Source organism: Populus trichocarpa, chromosome 12 (assembly GCF_000002775.5).
Source record: "Populus trichocarpa isolate Nisqually-1 chromosome 12, P.trichocarpa_v4.1, whole genome shotgun sequence".
Taxonomy (NCBI): Eukaryota; Viridiplantae; Streptophyta; class Magnoliopsida; order Malpighiales; family Salicaceae; genus Populus; species Populus trichocarpa.
Genome location: NC_037296.2, coordinates 5,991,971 through 6,009,777, shown reverse-complemented (window position 1 = coordinate 6,009,777; position 17,807 = coordinate 5,991,971). Strand labels below are relative to the sequence as shown.

The 17,807-nt window shown below is 30.5% G+C and overlaps 1 long non-coding RNA gene across 3 annotated transcripts in view; it reads right to left on the bottom strand.

Annotated features, from left to right (window-relative positions):
- Nucleotides 1–11,588, bottom strand: part of LOC112323554 (uncharacterized) — a 29,806-nt gene extending 18,218 nt beyond the window's left edge. For all 3 annotated transcript variants that reach the window (XR_002976981.2, XR_008056870.1, XR_002976980.2), the window contains exons 1-3: nucleotides 11,440–11,588; nucleotides 11,077–11,161; nucleotides 9,671–9,748 (exon numbers count right to left, since the gene is read on the bottom strand). This is a non-coding gene — a long non-coding RNA (uncharacterized LOC112323554). The remainder of the gene's footprint in view (nucleotides 1–9,670; nucleotides 9,749–11,076; nucleotides 11,162–11,439) is intronic.
- Between the last annotated feature and the right edge of the window lie 6,219 nt (nucleotides 11,589–17,807).

The following is a 17,807-nucleotide window of genomic DNA, read 5'->3' as shown; positions in this document are numbered from 1 at the left end:
CCTAGTCGTACACAATTCTTACAATAAGAGAAAAATATTATGAATTTTAATCTCAATAATCAAAACATGATATTACAGGCTGCTTAAATAGAACAGAAAAATGATAAAAGAATTCTAAACTAAATAGAAAAATATGATCAATCATGAATAGTAATTTTTGGGCCTAATTTGGGGGTCTTACCAATATTGGAAGGTTACAAAAAGTTAACTCAATATAAAATAAGGTTTTTAGAATCTTCTTACAAAATTTTAGCTCCACTACCAGAAAATCAATAAATACAAACGGAAATACCGAGGGAATTACAGTGGGAAAAAAAATTAAAACAAAGCAAAAAAAATGATGACGTGTCATTTTTACCAACGAAATTACCGATGGAATAAATTCCGTCGGTAAACTGTGAACACTGTTCATCATGTCAATTACAAAGAGAATCACCGACGGAATTTTCCGTCGGTATTTTCCAAAGAGCTATAGAGCTGTTCACTTTCCAATTACACTGTTAATTTTTGTTATTTACGGACAAAATCACCGACGGATTGAAAAGTCGTCAGTGTTATTTGGCTGTTTTTTGAAAAAATTCAAACAATTTAAAATTTTCATTTAAATATTACAGATGGAATCACCGACGGATTAAAAAATCATCGGTAATTGTTGGCGGTTTCTGAAAACTTTTTACGAAATTGAAAATTTAAATTAAATATTACTGATGGAATTACCGACGGAATAATTAAAAAATATTAATATTCAATTATCTGTCGGTAAATCCATCGCTAACGCACCCCAATAAAAAGTCTGAATCCCCTTATTTCACTAGAGACAGACTCATTTCTTATTATTCTTCTTCTACTACTTCTTCTTCTTCTTTTTCTTCTTCACTATATGTAAAAAGCATCAATATCTATTTCTTTCTCTTCTTTTTTCTCCTCATCTCCTTCTCTTTTCCTCCATGCTCGGGTATGTCTTCTTCTTCTTTCTTCTTTTATCCTTTTAGTTTTTTTTTTAATTAATATGCTTTACAAAAAAAAATTTCTCTCCTTAGCTTCAGTTGCAACTACATTAAGGTAAGATTTTTCTTTTTTGTTCTTTTTTCATGATTTTTTTCACTATATTTGTTTTTTATTTTATTTTTAATTGTTTTTGTTCTTAATAATTGTATACATGTTGTTGTGAGATTTGTTTTTTCATATGAAATCAATTTTTAGTTGATTTATTTGTAAGATTTTTAAATTTTTAGCAATTGCAACTTCATTTTTTTCATATGAATTTTTTTAGTTGAATTTATTTTTTTGTTTTATTTATTTGTTGCAAATTTGTTTGAGTTGATTTTCTTATTCTTTTTTCCAAGCATTTTGAGTATATATTATACAGTGTTGATTTATGTTAATTTAATTATTTTATAATTTTAAAAATTGAATTTTTTTAAATGTTTTTAAATAATTACCGTATATCCCTCGGTAAATCCGTTGGTAATAAAACAAATATTATTGCCGAGGGATATACCGACGGAATGAAGCGGGTATTTGTTTTTTATTACCAACAGAAAAAAAAAATTACCAATGAAAGATTCATCGACGGATCATTTTTGTCGGTGATTTCGTTGGTAAAATAATTACCGATGAAATATATGTCTTACGCTGACGGAAAAATTTCATCGATAAAACTGTTAAATCTTGTAGTGCTCAATCAAACAATCAGATTGAAAATTATAGCCATTATCATAAGTCTAAAATCTCTTGCATCAAGTTCTTTCTATATAACCGTTTGGCTTACAAAAAGTATTTATTGTAAAATGTTTAAGAAAATTAAATAATGTCATGATAGAATTGGAAATATTAACTTAAATTTCATTTTATATAATGAGATAAAATATTCATTATTATCAATAAAAATATATTTACAATACGTTTATAAAATTATTTTTAAAAATAAATAATTTATAAAAATTTAAAAATTTCTTTTATTTATTAATTATTTTCAATGATAATTTATTTATTTTCAAATTATAATTTTATTTATAAATTTAAATATTTAATTAATTTTATTTATTTAAAAAAATAATTGATGTAAGGTAATTTTATTATTTTGTTTTATTTTCATAAATAAATATTTTATTTTATTTATTTGTAAAAATAATTCACTTTTTAGTATGAGTTGTCTAGGAAAAATGCTTAGATAAGTTTGTCCCGTATCTTATCATAAACAACTCATTTTCTTTCAAATATGGTCGTTTATAATTTATAAGCAACTTTAAAAATTCAAAATTATGATCTCCTAAATTGTCTGGTTAGAGTACGGCTAAGTGCTTGTTTATTTCTTGTGAAAATACACTTAATGCTTGCAATCTGTGTAGTATGAAAAGCTCTCATTACTTTCATAATCCTCATCGAGCTTTGAGCTTTATTTGTATCAATTCTTTTTTATATATTCTTGTGCTAGATTACTTTCCATAAAGGGTTGAGTTAAATTCATTGTAATTTTTTTTTTATGAGCTATAATAAATTATTATGAAAGATATTTTATTATAAGAGTGTAAGTAACATTTGAATCATTTAAAAAAGTTTGGATCGTGGGCCATTTGAAAGGTTAAGAACTTGATTATTGAAAAAGATTGAGAGTGAAAGGTTTTTTAATCTTGAACCATAAAATAATTAATGTATTGATAAGAAAGATTGAGAGTGAAAGGTTTTTTAATCTTGAATCTATAAAATAATTAGTGTATTGATAAGACCTCGTCGTAAAGAAAACTTTGTTGTTAGTTAATAATTGAATAATAGTTTAAAGAGTAGAGTAGATAGTTTTCTAAATCACTATAAACTGATGTGTCTTTCTTAATCTCTATCTCATTTACGTTGTGCATTTTCATATTAAATATTTTTTTTAATATTTTGAAGTATTAAATGATCAAACCTTTAATTAAACACCTAATTCACACCACTCATTAATGCTTTTAAGACTTTCATTGTGTGCCCGTAACATGCACAAATTTAAATCACGACTTATTTACTTCATAAAAATAATTTATATAAGATTTATTATAAACAAATAAAATTATTACATTAAAAAATATGGAAAATGTAAAAGAAAATAATTTTAATGTTTTATATTGATAAAAGTGTTTGTAATAAATAAAAAATCAATATTGTATTTCTTATTTTATTGTATTTTATTTTTTATTTGAAAAATAGTGAAAATTTTATAAGAGGTAACTATGAAAAAGATAAGAAAATATATTTTCTAAATTCAATATAAATTAAAAAAAAAAGTAAGGAAATTCTCTAATTAAATAAACCCTTAACAAAAGTCCTTTAATTATTGAAACAAATTGACAAATAGTAATTTAATTATGTGGCGTATACATCTTCAAAATTGTATATCAAAATTTGGTTATTTATGAACAATTATACTATTGAAATCCAACCACCTCACTTGTAACAAAGGCATTTCACTAGTTACTAAAATAGCTCTAATTAAGACCTAATTAAGTGCACATTAATCTACAGTACACTATAATAACTACGTCACTTTTAGTGCTTTGTTATTCGAATAAATAGTAAAACATCTTAATATATATTTTTAATTGTTTGAGAACAAATTGAAGTCTTAGCCCAGTCGATTAGATACGTGACAAGTGAAAAATCATGGGTTTAAGAGTTCAAAGGCGTGCTTATTTTCTAAATTATAACAGACAAACTATAATTTATCACTTTTTTTTTCTTTTTTTTTAAATAGAGGGCAGAGTCATCCACCTCCTTAATAAAAAAAATATATATAACAAGGCTAGACATGCAGGTATTCACATATTGATAGTTTTTTTTTTTGTTTTTTTTTATAATCTAAAAAATATTTATTGGATTCACTTATTCTTCAATTTTAACATAAATCTTAAATACTATTATTAATTTTAATTTTAATATTTTTTAATTATTATATATTTGTTCTAAAAATGATAATATTAATAATAAATTGTTTATGAAAATTCTATTGAATTATTAAAATATTTAAATAAATTTGAAACATGATTTTATCACATTTATGATTTTTTTTAGATTTGAATTACAGAAAATATGGACATATTATTTTGTTCTTTATTTAACTTGCTTTAATAATAATAATAATTTTTTTAAAACTGAAATAATGTTTCTAGTTAAAAATATATATTGTGTTGGCTAAGATAAATAAAAAAGATACATAGAAAAAAATTTATCTTTATGAAAATAAAAATTCAAAGTGATTATATTTTTGGATTTAATGATAATAAGGATTTTTAAAAAAAAAAATTGGATCCCAGCAATATATAGAAAAAGCATACAAACTAATTGGTGTGATCTGACCATGTTAAGCAGCTAAAGATACCGAATTACCCATATCTAGAAACGTTACTCAGGTTAATCAATTAAAGATGAATTAATTATGGGGGTGATTGGATAAAATGTTATTTATTTAGAAATATATTAAAATAATATTTTTTTATTTTTAAAAATTTATTTTTAATATTAATATATTAAAATAAATATTTTTAATATTTAATTTTTATTAAAAATATTTTTAAAACACACCAACAACAACAGCCTAAACATAGTTTTTCTGCCATTTACTAGCCATCAGAAAATATTATTTAGGGTGTCATTTCCAAATGAGTCCTCCATCCATTCCTTGTATTTTAAGTTCTTCAATCCTTATTATCTCTTGGCTGTGACTTAGATCATGACTGAGACGAGACCTAAATGGCAGAAAAGGCACCTAATTGAGGTTCTCCCGCAAAATATGAGGCTTCGTTTGATTTCTGATCTTGACAAAAAACTTGTTAAAAGGCTTCTCAAAGCTTAAACACGATAGATAGAAGCAAGTGGCATACATATGCAGCTGTATATACCCAGATGTTAAAACGACCCGTTTCCAGCTATTGTGAGAGAGGATCTCTATCGTTATCTAGCTCCGTGAGCCATAAAGAAGAGGAAAATAGGGCAGGAAACTGGAGCTAGGTAGCCCTAAACCAAAAAATGGAGGGGGGAAATCATAATTAAGCCCAGATTTGAAGTTGGAAATGTTCATTGTATATATAGATATTATTAATACCCTACAGTACAGATCTCGACCATTTCATCATGGCTTTAAATTTCCCAGAAAAGCTAAATCTCTGAAATCCCAGTACCTAGCCAAAACCCTAACTTATATGGAAAGCAGATCTGCTGCAAGATGTCCTTAAAAAACAGATGAATCCGATGGGCATAACCCAAATACGCAAGCATTGATCAAGCCAACAAAACATGACTCGACTTAAGAATTAACCCTTATCGCAGAATGATTTCCACCCATACAGAGGCAGAGCGAGAGCGAGAGCGAGAGCGAGAGAGGTTGCGTGCGCCTTGTAAACCCTTGAGTGTTAAACTGATAAAAGATTCGGATTTTCAGTACTGAGACTGCAGATATGATCAAACATGTTTAGATTCGAGGAATTCTTGAATAAAAAAAGAAGCCCTAGAGGGAGAGAGTGAGTGTTGGGTGGGGAATCACATTCTGCTACCTCACTTCCAGGAAAAAAAGAAAAAAAGAAAAAAGAAAACCCTAGGAGAGAGAAGAAGAAAGCATTTCTGAGTGGAGGCAAAGGTTGAGTTGCACCATGAATGACAGGAATCATAGTTGGAATTTCGGAGCCATGTCTTGACAGATATCTCTTTTTTTCTTTAAGTGGTTGGACCATTTTTGAAGAAGTGGAAAACACCAAAAAAGAGCGACTCAATTATCAGACCAACTAAAGAGAGATAAAAAGAAAAGGGGAACGCAAAGTAGTACACAATGCGTGCAGAGGATAGAATGAAATGACTGCCCCTTCATTTTATGCGGGGATATGCAATGTAACTCATTATTTCTGCAAGAAAATTAACTGCACCACAGGCCTGCCTTTTGGGTCAGTCGTCCAATCTCTAACACTCTACTTCAACTCTATCTAACATCCACTGTGCCACTTATGATTTTGATATTTTCAAGTCTTTTTGTTTAGCTGGGGACCTACTTTTCTCTAGGGAGGACCATGATAGCTGTGTTTCGTGATGGGGACAAACACTTTCGATTAAGTCTTCAGTTCCTATGCCCCAAATACATGACGAGGAAGGCTACGTACCTGTTGTCGGTGAAAGATTCATCTATACAGTTTTAGCCAGAGATGCTCGACGGTGGTATAGTAGTGGATTAAACGAACAAGTGCCGCATGGATTCCATGTTTGTGCTGGTAAATAGTCTTGCAACCATGTTGAAAACACTATTTAACTTTCAAAAAAGCTTTTTATCAATTGATTCTCAACAAATTCTGAGTGCAAGAAGATCATAAACTTAAACAACAAGATTCTAACTAAATAGTAAAACAAGATTTCTAAACATGATCTCTCTTTTTATTATCAATGATTTCTATTTAAATTAAGATTTATATTATTTTCTAAGACTAATGTATCAAATATTCTCAAATACTTAGTTTAGGAGCGAGGGACTCTCTAGAGAAGGTTTTCTAGACTATAAACACCAAGTAATTTTACACATGATTTCGATTTAGGTGGCTTTATAAATATATCACCAACTTTTTCCTCACTGCAATCGATGAAATTATCTAAAAATAAGTTGTCGACTCATCGTTTCCTTCCAACCTATGGTGCTAGATAAGCAATTGGCAATGCAACCTTTCATTTGCAACTTCCATTTGCAACTTCCATGATATCACTTTAGAAATATCTCCTTCAAGTATCACTTTTGAATCATAATTATGAACATATCTAATAGGTTGACTCTTGTCAAAAATTTGTACTAACTTAAGCTTTTGCCCACGGTATCCATTGGAAGAATCCAGTTTTTCAGCTGTCAAACTTGTATCTTCATGGCCAGACATCCCAAATTCCTCACTCTTCGTCAATGGATTCTTAGGGAAGTTTCTGAAGATCAATTCAGTGCAGGAGAGTTGAATCCACCCACATTGTTGGCAATATCTAATTTACTACATGAAACCAAATCAGTATTTTGTTGCTTCAAACATTTTATTGTAGATAGTTTCTATCGGCTTGACTCCATATTGGATTATTGCATCTTTGCCACTTCCATATCATCCAAGGCAAGTTCTAATTTATCAAAAAACATTTAGCTGCTAAATCTGAACATAAATCTCCTCTCTCGCCATGTAACATTAATTTCCTTTGTTTCTCTAATTTGTGCATCTGACCCTTGAGTCTCTCGAAGGACTTATTCAGCATTGCCCATTCTTGATCCCCTACCTACCTCACAGTCCAAATTTATCTCCATTCTCTCAACATCAAGTTTCTTCATTTCTAAAGCAATTTATTCCAACTCTTTTTCTGTTTTTTCTCCCAAAAGAAGTAATATGTTTAAACTTGCTTTTATTTTCTATCTCAAAAGTTCTCTTTATCCTTTAAATAACTTTCTATCTTTTCACTAGTTGTGATGTTTTTTTTATCCTTCATTCCTTAAGTTCTCTCTTTATCCTTTTAAATTATACTACCAAGAAAATTATTATAAGTTATGATGTAAATTTTTATAAAGTTGAATTTTAGATATGGAGCAATGATGATGTTAAATAAAATATTTTAAGAAATTTAAATTATGAAACTAATAAATAAAAAAACAAAGCCTTTGAAAGACGCACTACAACCAGTAGATAATCAAAGCACCAACTAATAAATAAAGATTATAATGTGTTGGAAAAAAACCTATATGAATAAGAGATTATGAGATAACTAGAATTGATCAATTTAACGATCCACTTACTCATTTTGCTTTGATACTAATCGTTCAAAGTACTAAATACTCAAGTATTTAACATCTCAATTAGTACTTATTGATTGATTTTTAACACTTTTTTAAATTCAAAATATAATAGCCCTTATATTTATGAAGATATTTATGAAAAGATTACAAGCTCATACTATCATAATTTAACAGGGATTTTAATCAATTAATTAAACAAGAATTATAAACACAAATCTTTTTTTTATAAAAAATTCCTCCATAGACTATAATTTCAACTAATATCTAAACAAACTAATATCTTAACAGACATGGCAACGCAGCAGTACAGGATCGGGATAGATTTACGGTGGAAATCAAAGTAGGAGCAAGGAAAATATGGTAATTTGATTAACACTAGCTACATAAGTATGTGTAAGAAATTAAAACAATTAATTTAACAACGCATGGCTATGGCTTAATGGAAAGTAGAAAATTGAAAATACTGTTAATTTCTTTCTAATAGTATAAAAAAACATTCTGGATTTTTCATTTCTAAAGCAATTTGTTACACCTTTTTTTCTGTTTTTTCTCCAAAAGAAGTAACGTTTTAAACTTGCTTCTATTTTCTAGCTCAAAAATTATCTCTTTATCCTTTAAATAATTTTTTTATCTCTACTCCTTTTATCAATTTTCTTTATCCTTTAAATAATTTTTTTTATCTCCACTCCTTTTATCAATTTTCTTTATCCTTTAAATAATTTTTTTTATCTCCACTCCTTTTATCATTTTTCTTTATCCGTAGATTGTGACCTATTACTTTTAAAAATGTCATTAAAGAAACAAAATGGGAAGAGGTCATGTACGATGAAATTTATATTATTAAAAATATTAATTTTTAAGAGTTGACATTTTCATTACGTCTTGATCGTTTACATTTTCATTTAGAAACTGTTATGGACTGCAGGATTTTTATTAATGACATTAATTCCTTTTTTATACATAATAGTTTATTAACAAATATCATCATATATGTCTATTTAATTATTATTAGAAATAGTGCATGGGTATTAAAAATTTGCAATTTAAAACTTATATTATAATTAACTTCAAAATATATTTAAAAAGGTTTTTCTAAATATTGACGGAATGGAAATTACATTAGTAGGAATATAAGCCGAAACGTCTCCCGATTGGGTCTCACCTATTGGTAAAGCAGTCATACTTCCTTCACCTAAAGAAGAACTTAGTTTAGCGGTTCTTTTCAAAAGACGTGAATGCAAATAAAAAACATCTCCTGGATAAGCTTCATGTCCAGGCGGTCTTCGTAATAAAAGAGACATTTAGCGATAAGCTTGCGCTTGTTTGAAAAGATCATCATAAATAATTAAAGTATATCGTTCACGGTACATAAAATATTCAGTCAAAGCTATTCCTGTATAAGGAGCGAGATATTGTATTGTGAGTGCATAATTTTGCAAATGACTTGTAGGTTATATTTATTCATCTCGGAGATAATTAGTTATTAATTTTTTTATTTAATTGTTAAATTCTAATTTTTAAAAGTTCTTTCTAAACTAATTATTATATCTTCTTACCTTGTAATCATTATGTGCATAATTTTGCCAATGCCATGTAGGTTATATTTGTTCATTTTGAAAAAAAATAGTTATTAATTAAAAGTTTTATTTAATTACTATATTGTATTTTTTATATTTATTGAATTATGCTAGAATTTATTCTGAAAACCAATAAAATACTTAATTTTTTAAATTAAATTAGAGTATTTAGATATTGAGCTTATAGATGATTCTGAAGCAACGCTAGGGTTGGAAACAGGTATTCTTAACATTAAATGCAACGACTAAAAGCATCAATGGCATTTTAAGATTTGATTGTTGACGAACTTCACAAGAAAGCTAATACGTAGGAAAAGACAAGTACCTCAATCATCACTCAGTCAGCTTTCAAAGTTTCATCTAAATTTTCATGTCCATTGATCTCCACGCAATTTCCAATAACCTAGCAGATGGGTGTTCTTTGATTAGCATCGCCTTCTTCTTAAAAACTCATTTAAAAATATCAGCAACCAGATTATTATTGCCCAATAAATCGAGAAACTTTTTCTTCTTATTCAAATAGTTAGAAATGCAATTCAATGAACTACATGGAAATTAATTAACTTTTTTATAACAAAAAATGAAGATAATAATAATGACAACAACAATAATAACAACAACTACCGTATTGATTATGATGATAATATATAACGGCGATGACGACAACAACAACGACTAGCATGATGACTATAATAATAAGGTTAGTATTAGAATATACAGGCTAGCACAAAAAAGTTCAGATACAAATTAGCACAAGAAATAAAGATAGAAATAAGAAATATAGAGGTTAGAAAAGAAAAGAAAAGGACAAGAATGTTGAAGCCTGAGTAGTTTTTTCAGTTAAGCAAAACTCCTGAATTTCGAAAAAAGTCTGAGCTAATGTTAAGTTTTTTATTGTTTCATGAGATCAGATCCATCATATTATGGTGGGTCCTTGGCTATTAGCTATTAAATTTCTAAGTGGACAGTCCCATGGACTATGACAGGAAAAGTCCTTGTGAAACAGAGCGCAGTGGAGAAGTCCCTCTTTCATGGGCCCAAAAGTCAAAAATGGTGGGCTGGACATTAAGGATAGATTGGCCCACAAAAGATTTTGAGCTCCCATTCTATGATGGGCCTAAAGCGATTGGAAAGGGCATTTTCCTTTTTGCCTCCTCCTCTCGAAACAAAACAAATCTTTTAGCAGAGGGAGGGAGGGGGGGCCAACTGTGTGGATTTATTCCACTTGCCACGTGGTGCATGCTAGCGTTTCTTTATCCTTTAAGTCCTGCAAATGTAAAACCTCTGAACCTAGGACCTATGAAAACCTCATGCCACCTCCCGTTTTGACTGAGTATTTTGCACCAACCCCCGTTCTAACGTGCCTTGTTTTACCAGATCAAAGCCCAAGGAAGAACGTTTGAGGTTACCCTAGAAAGCACCTCTCCTCACTATTCATTTCATTTTCCCCATCTACTGGGGTTTCCAGGACGCTACTGGGCAGTAAAAGGAGTGGTGTTCGTTAAGAGCGACGCCACCCAATGGCATGGCTTGTAATAAAATGCATTTTCATGTTCATTTGTCTGATGATTCTACTCCTTGGCATTTTCATGGTCTTTTCTTTTTTGCGTTCTGGGAAATATTTCTACGATTGAGCATCTGAATTTGCAGTGGAGAGAATATAGATCAAATGAATAAATGCGGAAAGCAAGAGAAAAATCAAATCAGGCTGCCCAGGTTTAGTTGGTTTACCTTGGACTCTAGAGGATCGTCCCGTTATTGCATTCTCTGCCAAGAAATGATGCTGCCATGGAGCACAATTAGCTCCAAACTGCACCTACAAATTAACATTCACCATGATTTATATTAAAATTCACGTGTTTGCATTGACCGCTTCCATTGAAAGAGAAGCGAAAGAAACGAAAATGCAAGAGGGTGTTGAATGAGGAAACGGCCAAATTCTGCTGAAGAGATATTCTGATGTAGAAAAAGAATTTTGCCTCAGATAGATATATCATATAATGAGATCTGATCCTCTCAAAAACAAATATAAATATATAGCACATAGGAGAGACAATCTGATCATGTTATCCAAGGTTAATTTCACTGACTAACCTTGAATCCTGCAACTTCATCCTCTTATTTCTAGCACTTCACGCATGGTTCTCTCTAGAATATATAAAACGAAGACAACATCCCAGAAAAGGGAGAGAAAGAAAACAAAAAACAAAGAAAGAAGGTGGACAAAAGGGCCATCTCTGTCATCTTACACACACACACACACACACACACACTAATATTCAGCCGCGCGCTACGTTATGAGTGGTTAAATAAACTAGGATAATTTAATAATATAATTATAAAAAAAAATAAAAATAAATGACAATGACTAATCTAGAAAAATAAACTCATACCAATATTATAAAAAGATACTTTCTAAATATTTTTTAAAGATCTCAATTATTTTATTCAATAATAAAATAAAAATTAAATAAGAATATGATAAACTTATAAAGAGAAAAATAAAAACAAATTTAAAGCTCAATCACTAACAAATTAAATGATCAATGACAAACTCAAAAAAATTGAATTTTTAGAAAGGATAAAAAAACCTAACTCGAGTTAGCATGTCGAATTCGCGGCTCGAGCATTAGATTAAGATAACTTCATACAAAATAAATGGAATAAAACAGTGAAGGTCAACACTCAAGCAAACAAAATAATGAAAGACGAAACTAAAAAAAACTCGAGTCAACCTAAATTAACTCGACTAATTTTTGAAACTCGTGACCTAAGTTATGAGATCAAAATTGCTAACACGGAAATATTACAAAGCAAAACTCTCAATCATTCAAATACAAAAAAATGAATAAAACAAAATAGATTAAAAAAACAAAAAATAACTATAAAAAGAATAAAAACCAAATTGGATACAAGAAAATAAATGAAATAAAAAATGATGATGAATGAAATCAAAAAATAAAAAATCAACTTCATAAAGCATTAAATGCGAAACAAATTACAATAATATAATAAGGACCAAAACTGATACAAATACAAACTAACATGACACATTAAATTTTTAAAAGGACAGGCACGGATCTCGATATGATGAAAGAGAAAAGAGGGACGAGAAGAGAGAAAAAAAGTTTATCGAAGCTCAATCGTTGCTCCACTGTATAAATGCACCTTGGCATTGTGAAGAGAATGTTGGGACACTCTCATCACCATCGTGAAAGGAGATATTTGGCTATAGGGAGATGCCTCACACGTAACCCGAAAAGCACGAGTTTCTCTCATTTGCTTGCTTGCGCTAGCCACTTTTGGGTCTTAAATAATATTTAACATTTATTAAAATAAAAAATAGCCTTTTAATCAACTTGATTTTAACCAAAAAAAAAAAACCAAAATGAAATTACAAAAAAGTCTCCGACACTAGCTAAAGAAATTTGCTTTAAAAGGTTATCTAATCATCTTACTTTACTTTAGAAAGTGACAAAACTCTTAGCTTTTAGTTAAATAAATTTGTTTTTTAAAATAATTTAGTTATTTTACTACATTTTAAAAATATAAAAAAACTAATTTGTTTTTTTTTAATTTATAAATGACTAATATATTTTCATGAAGAGATAATATTATTACCCTTAATATTAATTTCAGTGGTTTTTTTTAAATAATCATTATAATGTTACAATATATTTTGATGTACAGTGAGATACCGAGTGGTATTGTTTTTTCTTTTTTAAATATATATGTATATAGCCAAGCTGATCCAAGAATACGTTTGGAAACGCGGTATAAACAGCGTTCAATTAAAATTAAAATTTTTTTTGTTAAAAATTAATTTTGTATATATATTTTGGATCGTTTTGATGCATTGATTTTAAAAATAATTTTTAAAAAATAAAAAATATATCATTTTAATATATTTTAACATAAAAAATATTTTAAAAAATAACACCAACTACACTCCCGAGTAGCCTTCAACTTTGACCAGAGGAAAAAAAGAAAAAGATAAAGAAGAGGGTACTTGGCATGCCAGTAGAAAGAAAGAATTGAACAGGAGATTGACGGATGCTAAAAAGGACAAATCTTTGAAAGTGATAAATACTGAAGTAGCTGTGGCGCTGATTGATTATGTGGGAGTGTAATTGTGACGCCATATACTTTACTGTATAGGATACGAAAATTGAAAAGAAGGGCTACAGTGACTCTGACACGCAGAAAATATAGACTTTTACTCAGTGGTTGCTGTTCTTTATTTTTATTTTTACGAGGTCTCCTTCCCAGCTAGGGATTTGGTTTTATGGAGTGTTGTTCTTGCTTGAATCCAGGTTTTATCAGACATAGGTTTACGTGTGTGTGTGTGTGTGTTGCACGGCTGCGATGAACAGCACTGGCTGTGGTGGTAGGGACTGGTTTTGCACTCTCCCTCGGTTCCTCTCCGCAGGTGGTTTCTTTAACACTTTTCAAAATCTATCTGCAATTTACTATGTTTTCTTCTCTTATACATGCTTTTGTATTCTTTAATTTTGTTTAGTGAGATAAAACTCAGCTCAAAATTTCTTAATTGTTATAATTTTGTATTAATAAATGGTTATTTCATTGTGTAGTTTAAAATTCTTTGGACCTTTCAATAAACAGAAAGAAATTGTCTTTTTTTTTTTTTAATTTAAGAATGATTTCTTTTTTCTGTATGGAAATTTGTTCACAAGGAATAAAATCTAATATGCAGTGTTTTGAAACCCGGCCCGGCCCGGCGGGCCGACCCGGGGCTGGAATCGGGCCGGGTTGATGAAAAAATTGCATAAGCCATGACCCGGTGTGACCCGGCTGACCCGGCAAAACCCGGTCAAAAACCCAGTTGTAACCCGTTGACTTTTTTCTTTTTTACTAAAACGACGCCGTTTTGAATTTTTTTAAAAATAGAAATTGACCCGGCCGACCCGGTCAAAACCCGGTGACCCGGTCAAAACCCGGAACCCGGGCCTTAGACCGGGCCGGCCACCGGACCGGGTTTAAAAACTTTGCTAATACGAGAGATTGGGTTGAAACTCTGACTTCCTAGGAATATGGTATATTCATGTCCAATCAACTTCATTTGGAACCATCTAGGTGGTGGCCCAGTGGTAAAAGCTTGGGATCAAGAGGTTTGCTCCCTCTGTGGTCTCAAGTTCGAGCCCTGTGGTTGCTCATATGATGGCCACTGGAGGCTTACATGGTCGTTAACTTCAGGGCCCGTGGGATTAGTCGAGGTGCGCACAAGCTGGCCCGGACACCCACGTTAAACTAAAAAAAAAAAAAACTTCATTTGGAGAACTATCTTGAGTTTTGATCTGATATTAGATATAATGGGATTTTTTAATGTAAAAAATACAATATTTATTATCTAATATTGATAAATATTTTATACACCCATTTTATAAAACATAACATTTATTAATTTCTTTTTACAATTTCATTTTTTTAATGATAATAGTAGTCTTGATATTAATAAAGAGTTTATTTAAGAAATGATTTGAAATAGCATAATCAACTAGTAGGTGGTCCAGTGGTAAAAGTTTGGGATTAAGGGGTTTGCTACTCATGTGATCTCAAGTCCTAGTCCTGTGGTTACTAATATGATGGTCACTGGAGACTTACATGGTCGTTAACTTCAGGGCTCGTGGAATTAGTCGAGATACGTGCAAGCTGACTTGGACATTCACGTTAATAAAAAAAAATTTGAAATATCATAAAAGAGAATTGTTTTAAAAGAGTTGGAGTAGAAAACCCAATTATCTTTTCCTTCCTAGGTTTTTAAATTATTAAAGATTGCTCGTGCACACGATATGAATTAATCCTTATCATGTCATGCCATGCCAAATTTGTATCTCCAAAAGTGAACGGCATTCAAAAGAGAGAATCTTAATTTTTGTCCTCAAGTATTGTACATGGAACCAAACCTATGGCTCATGAAGGTGAAAACTAGAGAGGAGATCACGAGATACACTACGGTAGTGGTTTCCTTGTGGCCACAAAGATAATCGAAGCACTTTGTCTCATGATAATTTTGTTATTTACAAACTAGTTTCTTATTTCTATCACAAGTACTAGTTCGTAATAATTAAGAACTAGTTCGTGCGTGGACTGCTTATATATGATCCATTGTGATCTTTATTACTTTACTACGTACCAATCTCATAATCAAAGTTTATCTCCATCAATTTCAAAATCATTGCCAATGTACACTTGTCTGTTTGTTTTTTATTTTTCTGTCAAGTTTTCTTCCCTTCTTCCAATTATATTATTTAACAATTCCTCCGTAACTCATTTGGTCAGACCTTGAGTTTGCTTCTCAATAGTCACGAGTTTGAATCTTTTCAGAGTCACTGGAGGCTTACATGATCGTTAACTTCAGGGCACGTGGGATTAGTCTAGGTACGCGCAAGTTAACCCGGACACCCATGTTAATAATAAAAAAAACAATTCCTCCATAAAGCATGGGGTTATTTGATTTTGATAATCCGTTTATATGCAATCAAACAAGTTTTGTAACGTAATAATATGTTGTTCCATAATCTTGTTGAAACATATAGTCAATTGATATAATTATCTTTATTTAATCTTATTTCATCTAATATTTGAATTCTAAACTTTGTACAAAAACAAATTAATGTTATACAAAACTTGTATTCATAATTAATATTGAAATGAACATATTCTATATGTTTTCATTGTTATTTGTGTCTAGAATAGAAGATCAAGAACTGAAGATAAATAGTAAATGAATAATTCTTTGTTGAAAGCAACTATGTCTGGCATCTTATAGCCTTACAAGATCATAACTGAATGAGTAACAATAACAACTATATCTCAACTGATGCTACGTGATTCATGGAGCAAATAAGTTTGACAATTAAGCAATAACAAACTAACAACAGACTTAGCAGACTTATTTTACAGTAATAGACCAACAGGTACTAGTACTTTTCAACATTCTCTCCCTTAAACTAATTGTTATGTAAGTAATTAATTTACTCCAGGCATCATATAGACTCCCAGTTGTTCTCGAAGTTTAAAAAATGCCTCAAGCTTAATCGGTTTAGTCAGCAAATCAGCCACTTGATCTTGAGAACCACAGTGCACAAGTTCAATAACTTTGTCTCGAGTTAAATCACGTAGAAAATGGAAACGCACATCAATTTGTATACTGCGTCCATGCATAATAGGATTTTTAAGAGCTTGATAATTGAATTGTTATCACACATCACAATAGTGTAATCATCTTGTGCATGATTTAACTTCTCCAGAACCTTTCTCATCCACACTGCTTGGCAAACACAAACTGCGGCTGCCACAAATTCGGCTTTAGTTGTTGAAAGAGTGACTATAAGCTATTTCTTTGAGGACCATGAAACTGCTCCTTCACTTAGCATAAAGATATAGCCAGATGTGCTCTTTCTATCCTCTAAGTCTCCTGCATAATCACTATCAATAAATGGAACCAATTGTTTGTCCCCGTTCTTCTTATCAAATATTCCATAATCAACAGTGCCCTTCAAGTATCTTAATGCTCTCTTAGCAATCTGTAAGTGAAATTCTATTAGTCTGATCATGAACCTGCTAATAAAGCTTATAACAAACATCATATCTGGCATTGTAGCAGTGATATACATAAGACTACCTACTATTTGCTTATAATAAGTCTCATCAATTCTGTTACCTTCTCCATTTTTTCTAATCTTGAAACCAGGAACAATAAGATTCATCACTGCATTGCTAATTACAATTATGTCCTTGCTAATTACAATTCTCTTTGCAACAAGATCATAGAACTTGTAACCTTTGGATTCTTGACTCACTCCTAGCAGTACACAACATCAGCTCTTGTTTTCCAGTTTGGTTTGTCTTGCCCGGTATATGGACATGTGCTACACATCCAAACACTCTAAATTGTTCAACTGAGGGCTTCAATCCATTCCATGCCTCTTCTAGAGCTATGTCTTTCACTATAAAAGTGGAACATCAATTCAACATATATATAGTCCATTTTACTGCCTCAAGCTAGAAGGTTTTGAGAATCTTCTTTCCTGAAAGCATGGACTTCACCAAGTTTATCACTATCTTATTCTTCCTCTTAGCCACTCTATTTTGCTGAGGACTGTAGGCTGTGGTGAGCTGCCTCTTGATTTCATTTTGCTTACAAAACTCATTGAATTCTATAGAGTTGAATTCACCACCTCTATCTGTTCTTAAACACTTAATAAACTGTCTAGTTTCCTTTTCAACGAACTTATTAAAATACTAGAAATACTGGAAAGCTTCTGATTTTTTTACTAGAAAATAAACCTAGGCTTTTCTGTTATAGTCATTAATGAAGCATAAGGAATACCTTTTCTTGCTATTTGAGATTGGTGTGATTGGACCATATATGTCAGTATGAATGAGTTGTAGCCTCTGTGATGCACGCCACTAACTTTTCCTTAGGATGAAATCTCTAT